The sequence below is a fragment of the Protopterus annectens genome, chromosome 1.part0 (assembly GCF_019279795.1).
Source record: "Protopterus annectens isolate FY-2018-M chromosome 1.part0, PAN1.0, whole genome shotgun sequence".
NCBI lineage: Eukaryota > Metazoa > Chordata > Ceratodontiformes > Protopteridae > Protopterus > Protopterus annectens.
Window position 1 is genome coordinate 596933993 of NC_056725.1, and position 12975 is coordinate 596946967.

Consider the following 12975-nt stretch of genomic DNA (forward strand, 5'->3'; position numbering starts at 1 on the left):
ACTCTGGTACATGACATCCTGCATCCTGTTGGTGGCTTTGGCCAGGCTCCACATGAGAAAACTAAAATGGTACCTCAGAAACTTATGGTGCCACACTCAGTCACTGGAGCCAGCTGCCACTGATTCCCTGTTTGAGGAAGGAACTTTTATGGTGGGCAGAAGTATATAGCATGAGCAGGGGTCTACCCTTTATTACCCTTCCCCAAGGCCAGACCAACACTGCCGATGCCTCAGACACAGCCTGGGGGGATCACTTAGAAGATATGTGCACTCAAGGCATTTAGGATCCGGGAGATCTAGCCCTCCATATCAACCTGAAATGCTGGCAATGCACATGGCAATAATAGCTTTCAAAGTCCACCTCAGACCAGTAGTACTCTTGATCAAAACAGACAACACCACGGTCATGTGGTACATCAACAAACAAGGGGGCACACACTTTTACCCCCTTTGTCACCTGGCTATGCTAATCTGGCAGACAGCCTCAGTGATGGGACTGCATCTGATAGCCCAGTACCTTCCAGGGAACACAACACCCTGGCAGACCCAGCTCAGCAGAAATGTTCTGGACCCCCACGAGTAGCAGCTACACAAGGAGACCTTCCTCAGCATCATACACCTGTGGGGGATTCTGGAGGTAGACTTCTTTGCAACAATAGAAAACAGACAGCTGAACAGGTACTACTCCAGGGAGTTCCACCCATGAGCTTGGAAAGTGGACACTTTCTCTTTTCACTGGGGCAGCCTGTTTGTGTATGCATTCCCTCCCTTTCCACTGATTCCCAGGGTACTTCTAAAGATCAGGGAGGAACGGCCAAGGGCTGTCCTCATTGCCCCCAACTGGCCCAGGCAGCACTGGTACCCCTTACTCCACAGCCTGACCAAGGAGCTACCCATGAGCCTGCTTCTCACAGCAAAGCTGCTAACCCAAGAAAAAGGGTCAGTATTGCATCTAAATCTTCAAACTCTAAGCCTATCCTCATGGCTTATACCCCAGCGGTGGATATCAGGGCACCTTTGAGCAAGCAGGTTGTGGATATCATTAAGGAGGCCGAGCACCCAGAAATCCTATTCCACAAAATGGAAAAGATTTGCTGCTTGGTGCCACAATAAGGATGAAAACTGAAATGGGCTACCCCAGGTTGGCCTTCTTCAGCCTTCCTTGGTGGGGCTGCTATGTGTTGGGGGCAAGTAAAACTGATGTAATGGCATCAGCTGCTTCCTTTTTTAGCCCTGACATTAGTCTCAGGCAGCAGACGCAAGAGGGAAATCCTTTACCTCTGGTATTTGGGCTGGCTGAGGGCTACCCAGCAGCAGGGATAAACCCACAAGTGATGACTGCAGCAGTGAATACACTCAAACATCTACATTTATGGTAAGTTTACTGTACTTTCTCTACATTACCTTTTACCAACTCATCCAGCCTCCTTTGAGGTCTCATTCTCAGCTAATCTATGGAACAGTTACCAGTGTCTGATGTTTTACCGCCCCATGTCCGCAAGAAGAAGAAAGTTGCTAGAGTCTTTGGGTGTCAAATCTGGCTCCTGCTGTGCCCCTGCCTCTGGTGAGTGGCTGTTGTCTGCTGTTGGTTACTCAGACCTTTCAGCTTTTTCCCCTGGTCCCCCTGGTGTTAACATCTTAAGCCATCCAGGGCCAGGAGATGGTCACATCCTCTAAGGCTGTAGGAATGTCCTTGGTGGGCAAAGGAGAAGCACTCTTGTCAGTCACAAGGGCAGGTAAAGCTTCTTCACTCAGCTGGGATAGGGAACCTGAATGTAAGCTGAGCATGCTTACTAATTATCAGTCTCTTTCCAAAGAGTTTCCCAGGAAAAAGTGAACATAGTGAGAAAATCTTGCCACCTTCTGTTTTTTTTATGGCTAGGGGAGATTTGCTGGCATTTGCTAAGATGCTCATTTCTGTTTTTTATCCCTTGTGTACCACTTTTTCAGGCAAAATGCGAGAGAGAGAGAGATCCTTCTCTTTCTGACTTTGCTTTTCAGTCAGAAAAGCAAGCAATGTGGAATAATGGCTATATTTCAGAAATTTCTTCTGAATCCAAACAGTCTAATTCTGAGAAAAGTATGATTTCAGATTCTCCTGTTATAGAATTCAGGTGGAGCAGAATAAAATTCCTGTTGGATAGAAATGTATTTGTTACAGTTTGATGTACCTAAATCGGCAGTTTCCTCATGTTTTTCTTGGTTTAGAGAATGCTTTTCATACTGCTTCTGCTGTGCCTGAAAGTCAAACTCCTGTCCTGTCCTTCCCGAGTAAGTATGACAGGTTGTACTGTGTATCTCAGACTTCTAAGTATTTCTTTTCTGACCCTATAGCAGATCTGGCAGTAATTTCACTATCCAAAAATGCTCCTGCTAAACAGACTGCTGTATCTCATCCCATACCCTCTGACAAAGATGGGAGAGCTTTTGACAAGTTGGGTAAGAATACTTCGACTTTCAGGAATTTAAACTGTTTGTTTTTATTTTTATAATTTGAGATAATTTGTCCTAGCACCTGGAAGCTCCTGTGATCATAGCAGTACCCGAAAGCTCTCACTTGCATGTGTCTTGTATTGATACCACCAAACCAATTTAGATTTGTGTCTGAATAGCTTTAAGCCAATTGAATCAGCAGGTCGAGCTCCGAGCTTAACCTAGATCTTAAGAGATTTTTATTCAAAATGCTGTAGAAGATTCTCTTGTACAGTCAAAAAGGAAAGACACGGTGACTCTTGATTCTTCTTCTTTGAATGAGAGTTTCCTTTGTTGTACAATCTTTTCAGAAGTTAGGTCTAATACAGATCTCCCCTTCTCTCTTTTAGTCCCTCTCCAGTCTATCACTATAGATGCATCAGAGCTGGTGTCTGGAGTGGTTTCCAGTGGAGAGTGGTTTCCAAAGGGTGAAAAGTGCATGGTCTGTGGATCCCTCACAACAGACAGATGTTGGCAGTGATCAACACTTTGAAAGCCTTTCCCAGAACTTGTACACGTTTACACAAACACCACAGTAATGTGGGACATAAACAAGTGTGGGGGGGGGGTACCAGATCGTACCCTTTTTGCAGACTTGCTATGAAAGCTTGGGAGATAGCAACTCAGATCAGTTTGACTCTTCAGGCTTCATACATTCCATTAGAGCAATACTTGATCGCAGAGCAGTTAAGGAGGGTGTCGACTGACCCACAAAAATGGAAACTTCATCCTGGGGTCTTCTAAGAATTAATCCAACTGTGTAGAAACACCTCAAGTAGATGTTGCCTCCTCTCAGAACAGACAGCCATAGCAGTTCTGGTCTAAGATCCGTACAGTCAGGCCTGGAAGACAGTTGTCTTCTCATTTCCATGGATGGGATTGTTTTTGTGTACTTTTCTACCCCTTCCATTGATATTCAGGGTTCTTGTAAAGATCCAAAAGGACATTCCAAAAATTATAGTGGTGACCGTACCTCCTCAACCTTTTGGAGCAAGAAATCTGGACAAAGCCATAAATAATGGTGGTGGTGGTGGTGGGGGGGGGCAAATGCCCAAAAATAGGGACACGTTTTTTAAATATTGTTCTTATAAACTTAGAAAGTTGGTAGAATAATAGGTTTTGCATTAGTTTGAATTTTCTGAAGGTTATGAAGTCTAATTCTCAAATGCCTGACATTATTTTCTGACTTAAGTCCTCAGTGATTTGTCAGAAAATTTTATGAGAAGCAGGCCAAAAATATGAGGCAAAAATCTGGAAATTCTGCAAAAATCTGTGCAGTTGAGAGGTATGGTGGTGATGCCTTTTTGGCTCAGGCAGCAGTAGATGTTCTTGTTTCACTGTTGCAGTCATCACCTGTGGGTTATCCCTGCTGTTGGTAGCCCTCGGCAGACCCGAATACCAGGGTCATTGTTTTTCTATGTCAGCGGCAGTCGCCTGTAGTCTGACATCAGGTCGGTAAAGCAAGGCAGCTGATGTCATTACATCAGTCTTTCTTGCCGTGGAGCCCGTAGCAGAAGCAGTTCGCACGAGTGCCGGTCGGTCGCTACCAGAGGTTGAATTTCAGCTGAAAGCATCTAAAGCTAAGTACATCGTTGGGGACCCTTTTTTCTTGCACTAACCAATGTCCGAAAAAGTTAACAATTGTCTCACCTGTGGAAAGCAGATCCCACACTGAGACTTCCATTCTTACTGCGTGACTTGTTTAGACCCAGACCACGACATCACCCGTCGCCGGTTCTGTGTCCTCTTTAATGCGAGAACCATTCACAGCAGAGCTCTTATTGTAGACTGTTATTTTCATGTTCTGTCTTCGCATTCCGAAATGGTATCCGTCGGCCAACAATCCGTGGACATTCCGAAAAATCACAGAGATAAAGATAGAGACAGACCACACAAGGCTAAGCTTTCCATCGACTCTACCGCTAAGCAGGTAGTCAGTTCTCCATAATTCAGCAAGGTGCTTTTGCAGCCCCTGATGCCCGATTCAGTATCTATGTAGTCCTCTTATCAAGACCCTTTGGGAGTCCAGTATGCCGCAGAAATTTTAGTCTTCTGAGCCTTTGGCTGTCTCTGCCTCTGCCTCTGTTGGGTCTGGAGCTGCGACGCAGGCACCAACTTCCAAGGAGGCCTTTTGAACTACCGAATCTAGACAAAAACCGACATCTTCTCATCCAACTACTGTTTCTGTCAGACTGACGGATACTCTTGGGCCTAGAAGCCAGGCCACTCCTAGAAAATCTGCTTCTAGCCACCATCTTGCTCCTCCTCTACAACCCCAAGCATAAATGCTTAAAATGGCAGAGGATCTCATCTCCCTTATCCGAGGTAGTCAAGCCACAACTTCTAAAAGGAAAAGGCACCCTTTTCCAGAAATTGACCGAACAAGATTCTGAGGAATCTGACTATTCAGATTTTGAAGAAGAACAAGAACCTCAAACTGCTTATGAGGATTCAGATGCAGAGGAATCCATCCCTTCTGCCTCCCCTCCAGAAGACCTTTCCTTTGGGGAAAACCTTCACACTCTCAGGGAACATTTCCCATGGGAATGTCAGGATATACCCCAGTCTAAGAAAAGAGTTAGAGAGTTTCTGGACCTTCCGTAGCACAGACCCCTGGCTATCCCCCCTATTTTAGAAGTGGTGGATGATGTTTTCCATGAATCCAGCTTAGCCTCTAATGTCCTCCCACCTGCTCCCAGTAAACCTGATGGGTATTACAGAGTACCAGATTCTCACAAATACTTGTACAGAAATCCTGCTGCAGACCCAGAGATCATTACACAGGGACCTAAAGGAGCTGTGATTAGTTCTGCCGAGAATCCTATTCCTTCTGACAAGGATTCCAGAGCTCTGGACAGATGGGATAAAATGTATACACCTCTGCAACCTTTGCTATCAGATCACTCAACTGTCAGGTCCATATGTTACAATATTAACAACACACTTTGGAACTATTAAAACAAAAGATTTCTACTTTTCCTGACTGTGCCAGTTTGAAAGAGTTAGCAGATTTACTGCACTCTCCTTGTCAAGTGGCCAAACACTCATTACACTGTGGATATGACACCCTAGAAGCCTCTAGCAGGGCAGCAGTTTCATGATCCTTCATTAGGAGGCATGCATGGTTGAAGGAACAACCTCTGCCTGATCATGTCAAGTCTAAACTAATTGATGCACCCCTGGATAAGGACCATTTGTTTGGAGTAAAAGCAGAAGAGGTGCTTAAAAAGATGGAAGACAAAGCAAAATCTATGCAAACAGTAAAAGATTTCTTTCAGGTTCAACCTCCCAGGTTCAGGAGGAACTTTCCCTCTAAGCACTGGTCCTTCCCTGCACCTAGTAGACAGGGCCAAGGTAAGACCCGCAGGGACAGACCATCCGGGTCCCTATCCCAGGGCCAGCAGAGAAGCGAACAGTGGACCACTTTCACCCCAAAGGCAGGGAGTTCTAAGCCACCCTTCTATGGCAAAAACTCCCAGTGACCCCCCCCCTGCCCTCCCTTCACTCACCAAAAGCTAAAAGGAAGGCGCGCTCTGCAAAGAAAATTGGCTTTTTGTAACAAAAGACCAATTGGTCTTAAAGCTCATTTTTCAGGGATAGAAATTCTCTTTCAGTGAACTCACAATTCCCAGAGGGTACCCAGATGTGCCTCCAAATCAGTGGGCAGAAACATTGAAACGGGTCCAAACTCTCATATCCCAGGGGGCAGTAGAACTTGTCCCCTCAGCTCAAACAGGCAAAGGCTGGGAGAGTGGCCTAATGGTTAAGGTATTTGCCTTACAAACTCAAGGTGCAGGGTTTGAGTCTCACAAGGGATAATTGGCTAGGCTTAAAATGGCTCGCAAGGGCAGTTAGCCTAGTAACTAACCTATGAACCTATTCCAGACTATTCCTTGTTCCCAGAAAAGACGGCACTTGGCACCCCATCCTGGATCTGTCCATTCTGAACACATCCTTGGTAGTCCCAGATTCAAAATGGTAACTTTGCAGCAGCTGCTACCTATGCTGACAAAGAATGCCTGGCTAGTGACCCTAGACCTAAAAGATGCCTACCTCCACATCCCCATAAGGGAATCCTGCAGGAAATCCCTGCACTTCAGAGCAGGCTCACAACAGTTTCAGTTCTCTGCGCTACCCTTTGGCTTATCTACTGCACCCAGAGTGCTCACCAAATGCTTAGCCCTGGCCATAGCATATTGCAGACAGAGAAATATACAGATTTACCCTTATCTGGATGACTGCCTCATTCAGGCAGAGTGCAAAGAAAAGCTGCTCCAGGATCTTCTCTTTACCAAACCCCCCTAACTTCCCTGGGGTTCACCATCAACGAGAAGAAATCAAAGCAAACACCCTCCAGGAAGATCATTTTCTTGGGAACACTGCTAGACACAGTATCCCAAATGGCCTTCCTATCCCCAGAAAAGCAGAGCTTCCTGCCTCTCTACTTTACCCAGCTGGCTTCCAGAAGTCACCTCACTGTGAGGAAGTTCCTGCAAGCCCTGAGGTACATGACATCTCGCATCCTTGTAATTCCTCTGGACAGGCTTCAAATGAGAAAACTTCAGTGGTATCTAAAGAACCTTTGGTGTCAGCACTCTCGGTCTCTAGGGACCTCTCTCCCTCTGATCCCATGTATAAGGGCCAAGTTTTTCTGGTGGGCAGGTGCATGTGCCAAGAACAAGAGTCTTCCCTTCATCCTCTGCCCTACCAGCCAGACCATCACCACCAATGCTTCAGACATTGCTTGGGGTGCTCACCTAGCAGGCAAGTGCACCCAAGGTCTTTGGGATGCCTAGCACCTTCCCTTACACATCAGTCAGAAAGAAATGATGGCAGTACAAAAGGCTCTGGCATCCTTCAAACCCCATCTCAGGCCAGGGGTTCTCCTTATAAAAACAGACACCACAGTAATGTGATGTATCAAACGGGGGGGACCCAATCTTACCCTCTGTGCAGGCTAACCATGAAGCTATGGCTGACAGCCGCTTCCATGGGTCTACACCTAATTGCCCAATACCTACCAGGGGTCAACAACACCCTGGCAAACCACCTAAGCAGAAACTTACTGGACCCCACGAATGGCAGCTCCACAGAAAAATCTTTCTGCAAATCACTCAGGAGTAGGGACCTCCGGAGGTGGATCTCTCTGCTTCGCACCTCAACCACCAGCTGAAAAAATTCTGTACCAAGGAGCATCTCCCCCAAGGGTGGAAGGTGGATACCTTGACCCTTCCCCTAGAACTCCTGCTTTGTGTACGCGTTCCTTCCTCTGCCTCTTATTCCCAAGGTACTGATCAGAATAAGAGAGGAGAGACCAAAGGCCATCCTCATTGCACCAGATTGGCCCAGACAGCATTGGTACCCCTTACTGCACAGCCTGACTTTACAGCCCCCCAGGCAGCTTCTCCTGATCTCAGACCTCTTGACCCAGGTGGAGGGGAGAGATACTGCAACCAGACTTGCAGAGACTCATTCTTTCAGCATGGCTAATAGTTTAAAAGCAAACAAGGGGTCCCTGTTAAGTAAACCGGTCCTAGACATTATCACAGAAGCCAAAAGGCCCAGCACTAGAAAATCTTACACAGGGAAATGGAAAGATTCTGCTCCTGGAGCCAGTCCAGAGGGGCCAGTACCTCACATCCTTCCATCCCTCTTATCTTGGACTACCTAGCCGAGTTACTCAATAGTGGCCTCTCTTTCTCTTCTATTAAAATCCATGCCTCAGCCATTTCATCCCATTTCGATTCAGACCTACTCCTCTTCTCACATCCTTTGATTAAACAGTTCCTCAGAGGGGCTTCTAATATCAGACCTCTCAGAAGGCCTCCCATACCAGCCCTGGGACCTGAATTATGTTTTAGAAAAACTCACCTTACCTCCATTTGAAAATGCTGCTTCAGCAGAATTAAAATACCTCTCCTGGAAGACTGCCTTCCTACTAGCTATCGCCTCATCCAGAATGGTTTCAGAACTTCAGGCACTCATGGCTGTTGAGCCTTTCTTCATTTTCCATGCAGACAGGGTCTCCCTGAGGACTAACCCTCCTTTATGCCCAATGTGGTATCTGATGTGTGACCCTCAACCAGGCCATACACCTACCCACCTTCTTTCCCAACCCTTAAAACAAAGAGGAAAGAATTCTGCACTCGGTAGACATGCACAGACAATTCGCATACTACCTGGACCGTACTAAACCTTTCAGAAAAACAGACCAGTTGCTTGTCAGCTTTGCCCCAGGGGCAGAGGGGGAAGCCCATTTCCAAGCATACCATTTCCAAATGGATATCACACTGTATCCATTTCTGGTACAAACTACATCGGAAATCCCAAAGACTATTTGTACCATTCCACTAGGGCAGCCTCCACTTCCATAGCCTTCCTCAGAGGAGTCCCCACCAGGGACGTCTTGGAAGATGCAACCTGGCCCTCTGTCCATACCTTTATAAAGCATTGCCACCTACCTCTTTTTTCTAAGTGCAGGGCAGGGTTTGCCTCAGCAGTTCTGCAGGGCTTGCTGACTCATGCCTAGGGCTCTAAACTATCCTTCCACCCCTTCCCTCAGCTTTGGGAATCCTCCCACAGGTGAAGACTGCAACAGTGAAATATGAAGAACATAGTACAGTTGTGTACACTTACCATAAATGTAGCTGTTCAGATGTATTCATTGTTGCAGTCCTGGTTTCCCTCCTTCCATCCCCCATATATCCTCTTTCCCTAAGGGGACATAAGCTTCCCACGGTGGCGTTTAGTCACCAGGACCACTTTACCTTATTTCCTTGTGCTTCTGACAGGTTAGGGCAAGAACAACTCGTGTAATGACGTCGGCTGCGTTGCTTTATAACACTGATGACCTGACGTCAGACTACAGGTGACTGCAGCCGATGCAGAAAAACATTGACTCTGGTATTCGGGCCAGCCGAAGGCTACCACAGCAGGGATAACCCACAGGTGATGACTGCAGCAGTGAATACACTCAAACATCTACATTTATAGTAAGTGTACACAACTGTACTTTCTTCCTTCTTTTCAGTTTATCCAAGGCAATTCCCTCAGGCCTCCCCACTACCTGGATTGCTAACACAAGGCTGGTGTTTGATACACTCCAACCTGAAAACCAGTCATCTAACTGCCTAGATGATAGAATTTTGATACCTTTTCAGCACCTGACGATGTACAGCAGGTACTAAAGAAGGTGGAAAAATCTGCTACTAGAAAGTAATATGTGCAAGGGAAAAGATTTTCTAATTGTGCTAGTCCAAGAATCAGGATCCTATTCAGTCCAGGCTGCCTCAATTTCCTGATTGTTTGTGTGAGCTAACTATCTCCATTTCTTGTCTACCCTTACATTTCCCTCCTTTCTAACTATTCTCAAGTTACAGTTTTTAAAGGGGTTTTCCATATCTGTCCACCTAGATAACAGGGGTGTATATCATATGAGCGAATAGGAAAAAAAGTGAATGCCCATAATATCAAAAGTACCAGACCTTGAACTTGATATTATGGGGGACTGCACCCCCCCCCTTGCTAAATATATATTCCAAATCCGAGATCGCAGTACAGTGAGGAAAGGGCAACTATTCCATTCTTCACTGTACCACAATCTCAGAAAAAGCACTTCATGTTCCAGAACTTTTGAGATTATAAGCTTTCGCAGTTTTTCATATTTGCTCATATGATATAGACCTGAAAACAGTTGGCTACTCCTTGGGATCTAAACTATGTACTTCAAAACCTTACGATTTTTCCATATGAACCAGTTTATCCTGCTGAACTGAGGTTCTTAACATGTAAGACTGTTACACTTACTGCTCTGACTTCTGCTACAAGAATGTCTGGGTTGCAAGCTGTTATGGTGAGTCAACCCTACATAATTTTTCAAAAAGACAGGGTTTCTTCGAGAACTATCCCCTTTTTTCATACCTAAAGTGGTCTCAGAGTTTACCTTGAGCCAGACTATAATAAATAATCCTGTCTTCTTCCCTGAACAGAAGACAAAGGAATAAAGATTCTTCACAATCTGGATGCCCACCAACTGCTTAGATACTGCCTAGACCAGTGATGGCAAACCTTTTGGGCTCGGCATGTCAGAAATTCGGAAAGTGCCCTATATTGTCTCTGCTTGTTGCCCCCTCCCCAAATGTAAATGGAATAAAATGAATGTGAATTAGAATACATTTTCTGAAGTGAAATAGGTCTATAAATCGAATTATTGTCATTACTAAGTGCAGAGGTAGCGTTGTTGCCTCACAGCAAGAGGTTCTCCCGTTCGATTCTCGGCTGGAGTGCAAGGAGTGCCTTCTGTGCGGAGCCTGAATGTCCTCCCCGCGGTTGGGTGGCCGTTCGAAAGACATGCGTAAATGGGCGTGTCTTCGTTGAAGGTTGAATGTCGAGCTGGCGCCTCGGTGTTCATAAAAAAAAAAAAAATCTACTGCCAATCATTAGCAGACCGGAGTTCCGCTGTGGTGACCCCTAACTGGGAAAAGTCAAAAGACAACAACTAAGTATAAAAAAATCGCCAGTTTTAGGAGGGATTAAGTGGTACAGTTGACAGTAATGTAAACCAGCACATGCTTAGAAATGCAGACTACTTGCCCTTTGCAGAAGTGTAACCACGAAGAGAAAATGTCAGCATTGCCCTCTGCAGACTCTGGATACAGTAAACCAAATTGATGGTCTTTGAGGTTATTAACTTCCTTACCTCTGCAGGACTCATTCCTGGCACAAAATAATTCAATGCACTTCACATAAGCAGCAAATGCAAAAGCTGATTTCAAGCAAACATGCTCATTTGGAGACTGCAGTTGCAGATATCACACTTGTGTCTCAAAAATGAGCTTTCTGTTCAGTGGTTAGTCGTCAAATGAACTGTGTGGCTGATGTGATGACACATGATGTGCCGATATGGATGGTGAGAATCCATTTTAAGCTCTGGGTAGTGCAGGGTCGCATATTTCTTATACTTTTGTTCATTCAGTTTCTTTGGTAGCTCAGGTGTTGGTGAACACTGGTGTGTTGCCCAGAACATCGTGGCGTGTCATCTTTGACATGTTTCATAGGTTCACAATCACTGACCTAGACAAAACTCAAGCCTTCTGGAAAGCTGATCAGCTGTTTGCCACCTATGAAGGTAAGAGGAAAAGACAACCAGTGTCAAAGCAGACTATCACCTTTTGTTATACTAATAATAATAAGCCACTTCCAGGCAAGGTTAGGGCCCATTCTATAAAGGCTTTGCTTCTTTGGTGCCTTTCTGGAAGGGAGTGGACTCTCAAGTATTCTCGATACACCAACTTGGTCCTCTTTGTACTTCTACAAAGCATTACAAACCGGAATCCTTTTCCAGGTTTGCTAGGACCATTTTCCACAATCTCCTGGATTCTTAGTTTGTTTCCCTCCTTGCTTACTATCAAAGCTATGCTATTCAACCCATTAGTTTAGGCTATTGCAGTAGTCTTTTACATGTTAGATAGTACAGTTGTATAAGTAAATTTACCCATAACTACTTGAGTGCTCTTTTATAAGCAAAAATTATGTATTGAAATTTACTAGTGTCAGTGAGTTATTCATTACTATAAGAATGATGTTAAATGTATGCGTTATCTGGACTTCATTTTCGTTTATAAATATTAATCTTAGAAGTGCATACTTTTGGAGAAAACTGGCAAAGGAACCAAGGTATCGGGAGCAAATAACTAAAGAGGGAAAGATCGAATGGGAAGATGCCAAGAATTTATTTGGACTGCAGGCTATAGACTGCCTTCCCCATCAAGGATTAATATCAGATCAGAGGCAAAGAGAAAGAAATAGGGGGTCCTAAATGAAAGACCAGCACTGGTAGAGTTTTTAGTAGAGTCTGGAACAGAAGCTGCCATTAAAAAAGGAATAATCAGTAGAGCATATAAAATATTGCATGATAACTATAGGAATCCATTAGAGGAGGTTAGAAAGGATTGGGAAGAGAGATTGGATAAGCAATTCACAAAGAAGCAGTGGGAGGATATTTGTATTGCTCCCAAATATGCAACAAAGTCTAGAAGATTTAGGACTTTTACTTAGACGTGTTAGCATAGGCATTTTTACACCCCAAGCGGACTTCAAAGATTTTTTCCTTAGGTAGATTGCAAATGTTGAAAGTATGATAGGGAAGAAAGAGGTAATTGGAAATGTATTTTTAGGAGAGTAATGAGTTGGCAGGCTTTAAAAGTTCCCTACAGACTACCCTGCCATAAATACTGGGTGAGCAAACTGATGTAACTAAGGAAATTATTTTCTGAGCTGGGATGCAGGATCTGAATTGCGTAGACGGAATAAGGCCTTGGGTAGTTTAATTCTGGTGGCTGCCATAAAAAAGCAATTAGTAGAAAATGAAGTCGCAGTCTAAACCATCCATATTTGGAGTAGTGAATATAGTAACGTGGGAAAAAGGACTGGTAGTGGGGTCTTTGGAAAGGGATAGGTGCACATTGCATAGAAAAATGAGAATTGTGAAATGCATGCAGAATA

At 44.8% G+C, this 12975-nt stretch overlaps 1 protein-coding gene across 1 annotated transcript in view; it reads left to right on the forward strand.

The window, feature by feature from the left end:
• MARK1 (microtubule affinity regulating kinase 1) overlaps positions 1 to 12975 on the forward strand; it is a 2314196-nt gene that overhangs the window by 1698220 nt on the left and 603001 nt on the right. The gene's annotated exons all lie outside the window — the stretch shown is intronic.